The 11157-nt window shown below is 44.4% G+C and overlaps 1 protein-coding gene across 4 annotated transcripts in view; it reads left to right on the plus strand.

The window, feature by feature from the left end:
* Hhat (hedgehog acyltransferase) overlaps nucleotides 1–11157 on the plus strand; it is a 381668-nt gene that overhangs the window by 115703 nt on the left and 254808 nt on the right. The gene's annotated exons all lie outside the window — the stretch shown is intronic.

Consider the following 11157-nt stretch of genomic DNA (forward strand, 5'->3'; position numbering starts at 1 on the left):
GCAAACTTAGGTTGTTAACCATCCAGAAGACAAGCTTATTGTTATTATCAAACGATTTAGGCTATCAAGCTTAACCTCACTATCTCACTGCATGAAACATGGTTTTAACATACAATAACTTTTGCAGTTTCCACAACCTTGTGTGCAGAGAGCAGCTTTATTCCTATAGAAAAGCATCTATAAAACCTTGTAACTTGTCAAAGATAAGAGACTTCATTTTCCATGTGTTCAAGGTCCAGGGACCCAGCATCAGTTGTACTTCTATATACATTCTGGTGGTGTGTAGCATACTCTGTGCCCCAGGCTGGATGTGTAGCTTACCACAGTTACTGTACCTGTTTACTTTGGGGTTGTCACTATTTTGTCTTTATTCCCTAAGTGGTTTGGTCTTCACTGACATTCAAATGGAGAATCTTTCTGTACCTGGACCCCATCACCAGCCCCAAGAATGGCCTTGTGAGCACATAATGGAAATGACTGGGCTCCCTCCATGGTGTATTTCTCAGTCTTGGTGAAGGGAGTGTCTCTGTGCTCTCTTGGGGACTTAGTGGTTATACACAGTAAATCCACTCTAACAGTCTTATCACCTGAAATCATTCCTATGCTTTTATAATTTCCAAAATAAGTTTTAGTATTTCAGCCCTTCTCACATAGGCAGCTTTGGTGCCTGGGTTTCCAAGTGCTCATAAGAATGGGTACCATGCCCCATGCCTCAGCTGCCTTATGGAATCTTTAGTTGCTGACACATGAACCCAGAGCAGTAACTCCACTGAGTCTAACATTTGTTCTCTCCTCCATCTAGGGACCTTCAATATCTGCTCCTAGACTTACTAGTTATATTTGTGTCAGTCTACATTAGCAGGATGCTGCAGTGCTTTGGGAGTGAAAGCCTTATAATAGACCCTGTGTGTCATGCTGGGGTCCATTTCCAGACAGTGAGGAGTGCTGAGTGGCTTCTCTGAAACACTACTTTCTCACTGATTTCATTAACAGTGTCTTCTGGGAAAGGGAAGATCAGCCTTATTATGTGGAAAGGAGCTGCTTCTATTGGCTTGAGGCAGGGTCTCCTAAATCAGGGTTGATCCCTGTCCTGGAGTTTAGGAGTTGTATATAGATACTTTGCAAGGGTTAGAACTTAGCTTACATAATAAGCAAACCAAACTTCTTTTCCCTTTGCTTACTTAGCCATATTATTTCAAGAGAGAACAGACCATTTTTTAGCTGAATCCTAGATGGTACTTGGTTTCCAGGCCGTGCATGAGCTGAAAACTTAGCCTGTCATTATTTTCCTTCTCTTCCTTTAAGCTCTCTGTGGCAGCTGGAAGCAAGAAGCCTACACTGTCTTTCTTGGGGTGAAAGATACCGAGCTGTTAATAATTGTAGCTTAGGCTTCCCAAGGAGGCTAGTATGTAGGTGTGTGTCAGGGAGCTCTCTCGAGATTAACATCCGAGGAAGGAATGGGGGCAGGCTGGGCAGAAGGAAAGTGGTCATGGTACTGTCTCAAAGGAAACTTCTTACATCAATCCTGCAGGGCACTTTTGGAGTTGTCTCAAGTGGAGTGAGGGGGTGAGTCTTTATACCCTGTGTCAACCACATGGCACAAACTGTCCCAGAAAGGCACTGACCTTGGTTGAGGCAGCTTTCTTGAGCAGAGGCAACTGCAGAAGAGGCTTGCTACTGGGCAGACACCATCAGGTGGGGCAAAGTGCCCTTCATTTCTGAAGGGAGGTCAGGGCATCGTGTTGTAGCATTCACCACAAAAGTGTCCACTTGGTCACCTAAAGTCTTGTCTCTAATCATACTTCTGTTCAAGTGGCCACAAGAAATCATCTGGTGAACAGTTTGCCTGTGTGCCTATTTAGCAAAATGCATCCTAGAGCACCTTCCTGAGAAATGATTGTGAAGGGTACAGTTTTGATAGTTGTGATGTTTTCTTTCTGCCTCTCGATGATCTGTAGCATGGTAGGTCTAGAATGCTGAGTTGGAAATCATCTTCTAAAATTCTGAGAATATTGCTCCATTGCATGCTAGCTTGTGAAGTTGCAATTGAATCTGACATTATTCTTTTTCTTGATGTTGTATTTGAAATATGACTTTTGGTCCTCCTTTCTCAGAGCCTTGAAAGTATTCTGTTTAAAATATTTCAAATTTCACTGCTGTGGCCTGGCGGTGATTTGGGGTTGCACTCAGTTGTTGCGCTGAACACGTAGAAACTGGTTTAACGTACTCTGGATAATATTCTTGACTTATTCTGCTATGATTTCTTCACTTTTGTTTTTGCTTTTCTTTCTTTCCAATATCTTTCATTCAGTTTCTGGGCCTCCTGGATGAGTCCTTGAATTTTCTAATACTTTCTGTCATTTTTCATCTTTTTTCTGTTTTCTTTGTTCTTTGGACTACTTCTGTTTCAATCTATATTTAAAAATGTTTGGCTTTTCTGGCTTTAATTTTCTATAGAGTTCTCTCATTCTTTAAATATTGATCCTTTATAGGCTTCTGTTGTCACAGATTATAGTATCATTTCTTCCTTCAATGGGGATCTGAGGAGAGTTTCTTCTTGTCACAGAGCTTCTTTCGAGCCCCTGTTGTCTCCTTTGCTTGGTACTGGGTTATCACCTTAATGTTAATCATGACTTGTGGCCCTTGGCCTTTCAATTTGGAAAACCAGGCTCTTAGAACAGTGTTTTTTTTTTTTTTCCAATCGCATTCCCAGTAGACTCTAAGCATCAAAAGCTGACTCTAGTAAATGTAGCCTCACAAGTGTCTGGGCCATGGGAAGTGATGTATTGAGGGCCAGTGACATGGGCGTTGAACAGGAGTTTACCAGTAGACAAAGAATGTAGCAAAGCTAAGAGCTTATTTAGGTGAGGGAGTGCTGCCAACGGGGACAGCAGGCAAGGTGCCAAGAAAGGAATCATAGAGTCAGGGTGAGAGATGGGGTTCTATAATATAGGGGTTGAGGATATGGATGAAGGGCCCAGGCAGCAAGTATGACATCTAAAGAATGTCTTTTCTTGGATCACTTAGCACCTTGCAGATCTTCTGGGGGGCTTTAGGTTGCAATTTTGACAAGCACTGTCCTCAGGCTTATAGAAGGCCCTTTGCTTTAGATAAAAAGGATATAAAGAGATACATCTTTTTGGAGAGGATGAATGGGAATGCATTGGGCAGAATGGATGGGCCTCACATCGAAAGCTTTGGTGCTGTTTTATCAGAGGGGGATGTCTTTAGCTGAAATCTTAAGGATTTTAACCCTGTCATTGCTGGGGTAGGGTGGGGGCAGCCACCACACTCATGTTCTCACAGACTGAGGTGGGAGGCTGCTGGTCAGTGTTAGGAAGTTTTAAGCCACCTGGGCTGCGTCAGCCTTCTGCTTTGCTCTGGCCTACAGACTGTGGTCTTCAGATGGTTTCAGCATCCTGAAGCATCATACATGTGTTCTAGGAAGGAAAAGGTAGAGTGAAAAGGATGAGTTTAAAGCTTGGGCTTTTCTTCTGTTGGAAAAACAATACTTTTTCCAGCAGCCCCATGGAGAAGATAATTGCTTACATTCTGACCAGTCCAGTCTGGGTCAGGTGCAGAGCCTTCTGGGAAGGCATTTTTGAGAGAACACATGGTTCCTTGAGAAAAGTCAAGAATATGTTAGAGGGCCAGCCAAGTTGCTCAGTGGATTAAGGTGCCTGCGAGCAGGCGCAGGGGCTGGGGGCTTGATCCCTGGGCCTGCTGTGTTGGCCCCGCCCCTGGGGCACACTGACAGGGCAATTGAGACTGGGCATGGTGGCGCACGCCTGTAATCCCAGCTCTTGGGAAGCTGTAAACAGGCGGATCACTACGAGTCCAATCTAGTAGTGAGACCCTGAACACCCTGTAGACCCTTCCCTACAACACAAATAAACAACAAGAATCTGTTAGGAAGAAAAGGGAGATGGCTTGGGGGGTGGTGGTGGAGCGCATGGCAGTAGCAGCCACACTGCGCCCCACCTGGCGTGTAAGTGGTGGGAGAATGATGGGAGAAGGGCAATGTTGTGAAGCACAGACACCCATCCGCTAAGAAAAAAACTCTAAAAATAGACATAAGGTTAATTATGAGACACTGCTGTGAGAAATTATGATTTCTTTATGTTTTTGCAGCTCTAAATATATAAATTAAAGTGTATTTTCTTAGAAAATGCCAAAGAGTGAAGAAAAAAGGGTGAGCATTGTCGATTAGATAGATCATGAGTCACTTACCCTTAGTCAAGTAATTCTGGATTGGGAGCACTCTTGGCTTTCTGGAAACTGAGAGCCTGTTTTTATATCACTCTGTTGCATTCATTCTTCCAAATCCTCACTCCCAGTTATGTGTTTTCTTCCCCATTTTCTATTCCTGATCTACCTAATCCATGATGTTATGGGCCATTGCTTTCTTGTAAGGTTGTATGTGCGTGTGTGTGTGTGTGTGTGTGTGTGTGTGTGCTTACATGAATATTTATGTATATATGTTTACAAATATACAATATTACATGTACATATATACACATATGTGTGTATTCATATACCCATCCAAGCACACACAACACACATAGGCATATCAATCATTTGAATACCTCGTACCTGTGTCCTCGTTCCAGTGTTTCTGTCATGAGCAGATTTGTGAGATGCTGAAAATATCTTTGTATGTTCCAGACATGGTGCCATGTGTTCTAGAAATTGTCTACTTGACGCTTTTTGTGAGGGATGGGAGAGATGACAGTGGGGTTGCTGGTGTTGGAAGACACCCCTCTGGCTAATTCAGGCCGTTTAACTGTGGCATGCCTTTGCTCTGGGTTCCACATTCTTCTAGAGTCCAGACATTGTGAAGAAGGGATGTGAATGGCTACTGAAAACTGTCAGATCGTCTTCCAAGGGCGGGCACCACAGGCAGCACCCGAGACTGCACCCCAGCAGCTGACACTGGTGGGCAGGTATTTTTCACATGTGAATGCTTCTAATGCCAAGCAATGCAAGTATTGGTGTACCTTGATCCATGGAAAGTTACCATGCTTCCTGGGGGACAAGGAGATAGGATGCCTCAAGTTAGCAGGCTCATAAGATGAGCCACCCACCTGCCTGTCACCTGGCACTGAGGTCGTGCTTGCCTCTCTCTTACTCCCATTTGTGACATTCTTTTCAGACCATCTGTCCTTTTAGCTATGTTATTTTTTTTATTTTTTTAACAAGTTTATTTATTTATTTTTTAATTTTTTTTTAATTTTAACATTTATTGTGTGTGTGTGTGTGTGTGTGGCCAGCTCAGCCCACCAGGGGGTGCGGCTGGCTGGCATGTGGTGCTGGGGGATTGAACTGCGGTCCCTGTGCTTTGCCAAGCTTGTTCCAAGTAGGTGCTTTAGACCACTGAGCCATCTCTCCAGCCCCATCTTAGCTATGTTATTTATCCTAGCTGTGAAGCACATGTGGTGAAAGTTAACTTGAAGGATTTTTTTTTTGGTGGGCTCAGGATGCCTTCACGGCAGGTCTGATTTAGCTTGAGGATATAACTTAACTTAAAAATGAGCTCTTACTTTATACAGGCAAGGTTGACTGCATGGCAGTGTGTGTGGCCTTCAGCAGTGTGTATGCCCTTGACATACTTCAGATCAGACTGCAAATGCCACTTGCTGTTGTGCTCAGTATTCTGGGATTCAGCTTCCTGCCATGTTGGTGTCTGCTCTGTGGCAGATGTGATGGACTGTTGGTTTTTAGGAATAGAAGCAAAGTCTTTCTATAGTACCTCATTCAGAGACCCTTTATTTAAAACATTTTCAGCTAAAATAAAAGCTCCAGGGAGTTCTAACAGGATTGTGGTAAAAAATAATCATCTAGTTTACACAAAGCCAGCACCCCTAGTTCTCCATGACAGAAAATTAGACATGTACTGGAAAGACCACGTGTTAGTCTTCGTTCCATCACTAGAATGAAATACCTGTGCTGTTTAACTTATAAATGAAAAGATTTATTTTGGCTCATGGCTCTGCATGATCCAGTTCATGATCAGGCAGGCTTCATGGCTTCGAGCTCCTGCCGGAAGGGCCATGTGGCTGTGGTTGGCAGCACAAGTCAAAGCAGACTGCTTACTCATGTCCCAGGAAGCAAAAGGAAAACAAAAAAGGGACTGGGTCTCAGAAGCCTGTTTAAGACATGCCCCCATGACCTAAGGCCTCCCATGACGACCCACCTCCTGAGTGTTCCAGTGTCTCCTAAGTGTTCCACCACCTACCGATGGCCCCACCTTAGGGATCAGACCTTTAACACAGGAACTTGCAAGAGACATCTAAACTCTAGCAGCCTAGTGAGATTGGAGCTTGACAGGCCAGGTCCTGTGAGCCTGGAGGCTGTACTGAATTGTTAGACTAGAACTCTGCAGGCAAAGATCAGGTTTTAGAAGCAATAGCACCTAAACCCGATGTAGTTTAAAACTAGTGCCACAGGAAGGCTTGAAGGTTACTGATCCAGACTACACAGAGATCATAAGTAGGGTATTGAGAGACACTGGGGCCAATCAAGAATCTGAGACCTGGGCACAAGGTGGCAGTTAGGTGGCACGCAAACTTTATTTGGGCTCTGTTTTGGAAAACAGACAGTTACCATGTAGGAGATAGCAAGCGATCCTGTGATGGTGGAAGTCCAGTGGGCTGTGGGAACACAGATAATTAGAAGTCCTTGCTCAGCCTACAGGGTCTGAAAAGGCCTTTCAGAGGAAGGGATGTCTGAGCATCAACATGGAGCATGATTAATTAGCAAGTACGCAGGTAAAGGTTGGTGAAGAGTGAGGCCTGGAGGAAGGAAGCTCTAGGAAGAGGAACCACTGTGTCAGGGTTAGGATGGGTGTTCAAGTTCAGCTCCTATATGTATGTGTGCATGTGCGTGTGCGTGTGCGTGTGTGTGTGTGTGTGTGAGTGTGTGTGCATGTGTGTGGTAGCAAATGTGACATGAACAAAGGCAGACAAGGTTATGGAGCCTAAACCAGGCAGTCAGTGTTTTGGTCCATGGTGCTAGACACAGGTGGGATGCTGGGGCAGCCAAGAGGATGAAGGGACCTTGTCTTATACATGGTTGGCTGCAGCACTTGTCAGATAGGGCAGAGTCAATGGTGAAGGCCAAGTTTCTGTGTAGACACTCAGAGTGTGAGGTGCTCCCAGTCTTTTAGTTCCCACCCTTTAGGGCTCTCTCCCTTGGAGCTTCCACATGGAGACACATCTTTCTCACCATACTGGTGACCTGCTGGTGACTAAAAGCAGTCATCACTAGCTTTACTGGCACTGTGGGAAGGAATATATATGCTGGTTTCTGATGACTCAGAATTGAAGTCAAGCTCTCTATTCCCTGACTCCTGTCTGTCTTTCTGTCTGTGTCTACATGTCTGTGTATCTTTTTCTCTCTGGATATGTCCATCTAAGAACAAGTACTGGGCCTTTCTATGTAAGTTCCCTGTTCTAAGACTTCGGTCATTGAGAATGGGTGTGAGTGTGTGTTAGCTTCCACAAGTGCCCCCGAATCCTGGCACCTGATCTGAAGGCTGCCCTTAGTACAGTAGATTCACCACAGCAGTAGGATCTGTCTTCTTGCTTAGCATTTTCTTACCCTTTTTGTCTGTGACTCTTCTTTTTGATATATTTAGGCCAGTTTCACAGATGGTGTTGGGTTCTCTGAAGGGCTAAAGGAAAGAACCTGTATGTTCTGTGCATAATCCTATTTTTCCAAGATCTCAAAGGTAAAGTTGTTAATGTTTAACTTTTATCTTAGGGCTGGGCGATAGCTCAGTGGAATAAGTGCTTGCCTGGCAAGCACAAGGTCCTGAGTTTGATCCTTGGTACCACATGTAAATAAATAAATAAATGAATGAATGGTTTAACTTTTATCTTAGGTAGCTAGACTGAAGTTAGCTTGAAAAATGTGTTTGTTAAATGCTTTGATTAATCTCCAGAATTTAAGATCCCAAGCTTCATGTCACATTGTCTCCCTTTCGTCATTTGTGGCACAGGGTGTGTGCTCTGTACATGTTTATAAAGAAAATCAAGGGAACACATGGTTTTTTTGTTGCTAATTCTTCATTCATCACGTTTTCTCTTTTTCATTGTTGTTGCTGTCTTTTTTTTTTTGGCCCTAATGGTGTGGTGGAATAATGTATGGTTATGGTGCAGTGCCAAAACGGGTTTTTCTTGTTCATGTGATTGTTGTTGAATTCTTACAATTCCTTTGTGTGTGTTTCTTTTCTTTCTCTTTCTCTTTTTCTTGTTGTATTTAAGGCAGGGTCTACAGGGTGTTCAGGGTCTCACTACATAGACCAGATTCTAGTGGTTCTCTTGTTTTCAGCTTCCTAAGTGCTGGGATTACAGGTGTCCACCACCATGCTCACTCTTAGTCGCCACCATTGCAGTGTGCCCCAAGGGCGGGGCCGGCACTGCATGCTGGGGATCGAACCCCCGGCTGCTGCACTCTGCCTAAGCAGGTGCTTTAGTCTGCTGAGCTATCAGGCTGGCCCCATGTGTGTGCTTCTTTCATTGAGTTAAAAACCCTGCCATTCTGCAAGCACCTAATGGGAAGGGGTGAGGGAAGGTGTTCTCACCTGAGCAGCAGTGTGCTGCCAGATCAAAGAGAATAAGGGATGCTTTTGTGATGTGGAGACACAGCCCATCAGAGAATGGATCGTGAATTTGAATGACCAGTTCTCCTGGATTTAGCGCTGAAAATCTCATCTTAGGAAGCTGCCCAAACTGGGATATTTCTTTATCTGAGAAATCACAATTGAGCATAGAGCAAATCTGAGTGGTCCTTTGAATTAGTAATCAAATGTTTAAAATAGTTGTTAAATGGAATGACTTCCCAAGGAAGCAGTTAAATTGTGCTTTGTGGGGTCCAGACTTGTCTGATAAAATTGCTGCAAAATGGAATGGTGTAATAGTAGATGTTCTCATTGTTTTTAAACATGGGAGTTTGAGAGTCAAAGTAATTATAGCTTGTGTAACATTTTCATTGCACAGACTGGGAGATGGCGGTGTGGCGAGACTTGTGGCCTGTCTTGGGTCATAACTGGGTATGGCTGCCTTGGTGAGAGTGCAACACGTCGACTGCCAGGCCCCTGTTCTTCTGCCACCTTCACTCCCTTCTGAGTGGTTCTGGCGCCTCACTGGGTGCCTGGGGCCACTAGAGCAGCTGTTGTCTGTCAGGCCCGATAGGGCCTTGTAGGGAGAAAATACATTTTTTCTGCTCCCTTCTCTAGGGTCATGGCTGACACCTCTACTTCAAAAGATTCACAGACAAGAGAAATGGATAAGCTAGCACTGTATCAAAGTTTTGTGTGACACAGGTGGCAGAGCAGGCTTCGTTTTCCTATCAGGGTCAGTGAAGTTGTGTGCTTAGACAAGTCATGCGATGCAGCGAGCACAGCTCCAGGGGCCTTGCGGTGCCTGTCTGTCTCGACTCTTCTGTGTGTCGCTGTGTTTTTGCTCCTTTCACGTTTAGGCAGGATGCCAGTTGTGGGAAGTTCTTCAGAAATGACTAGAATTCTTCCTACGGCCTGAGTGGGAAAGGGGAGAAAGTGGCTTCCTTCCTCTCAGTCTTCTTCTCTCCATACGCAGGTACTCGGGATGCCTGGGCACTGTTTTTGGCTGTTGTATTCTGAGCTGGACAGCTGCCCCTATGAATTATGTAAGAGGGAAGACATAGGTGTGTGGCTCTTGGGGAACAGGGAATGTGTGGTGGGCATGGGGCCGAGGAGCAGGAGGGGCCTGGAGGCCGGTTCCTCAGGCACACCATGGATTTAGATGACAGCACCTTGGTTTTTTTTTTTTTTTTTTTTTTTTTGGAATTAAGCAGTCACATTTTAATCGATAAATATGACCATTGGTTAGCCAGTTATCAGGCAAGAAAACAGTAATATATAAATAATTCAAAAGATACTACCGTCTTGAAAACAAAGTGCCTAAAATCTGCTATAAACTTCTTCACAAAATTAGGGGTAACAAAAAATGCACTTGGAATGATATTTGGAATTATCTGAAATCTTCTGGGAAGATTTTAAAGCTATGACACTATTTTGCACACAAAGCAGGAACAGATCTTCTCGTACATGGGTAGCTTATCTGACAACTTAGTGTGTAACGATTCAATAGATGCGCTGTGGAGCCTCAAGGAGTATGTTCACACCCCACGCCAGGCTCTTCTCTGCAGGCTCACCAGCCCTGGCTCTGGGCTGTACCCCAGGAAACCACACTTCCCGGGGGCCTGACCAGCTAGCTGCCAGACACGGCTGGAAGGGAAAGATGCTGGTGAGGACGTGTGGACAGCAGACACGAGGCCTGGGGATTTCTCAGCATCTGACTCAGCTCTGGCATCATCACCACCTCGGCCAGCGGCTTTGTCTTCACTGTGGCTCCATTTCCCACAGTCCTGTCAGTGGTCCCAGCTCCTGGTAGGGAGTCCCCACCATCACTCCAGTTTCTGGCTCAGGAAGTCATCCCTCTTCCTGTTGTCCCCAAGCCCCAATTGTGGTAACAGCCTTCTGCTGCTTGGCTTTTTTTTCTTTCTTTCTTTTTCAACTTCTAAGAACACCATTTCTTAAATTAAATTTCCTCTCCATGAACACCTAGAATAACTTCTGGTCTGGGGACTGAGCCTCACAATACACCCTGGAGTCATCAGATGTTTTTCTCCTTACCTGGGAATGTGTGCATAAAAATCTGCCCTAAACCAATGAACAGTCACTCAAACCACACAATCCCCCCTGTCTGCATTACACAGACTATCTCATTAGCTGGTTTTTTTGTCAAGAGCTGAGATTTATTCTGCCAAGTGCAGGCAGGACTCTATTCCACCAATGTCACCACTAGTGACAGTGGACACAGTCAAGAATTTTCTCCAGAGGTCACTTCTGTTGCAGGTACTAAGTGCAATTAACAAAGTGAAAGAAACACAAACAGAAAAGCTAACCTTAAGAGGAAGAAATTACAAAGTCATCAAACAAATAACATTGTAAAAAAAAGAAGTCTCTGCAAATTCAGAGACAATCAGTCAGCACCAGAGTGTTTCTTCCCTGCTGAAAATTTCAATAAATTTTCCTGAAATTAAAATCCCGTAACATTTCTGAGTATTTCAAGAGCATCATCATCATCATCATCATCATCATCATCATCATCATCA

Source organism: Octodon degus, unplaced genomic scaffold, assembly GCF_000260255.1.
Source record: "Octodon degus isolate 3935 unplaced genomic scaffold, OctDeg1.0 scaffold00131, whole genome shotgun sequence".
Classification (NCBI taxonomy): domain Eukaryota; kingdom Metazoa; phylum Chordata; class Mammalia; order Rodentia; family Octodontidae; genus Octodon; species Octodon degus.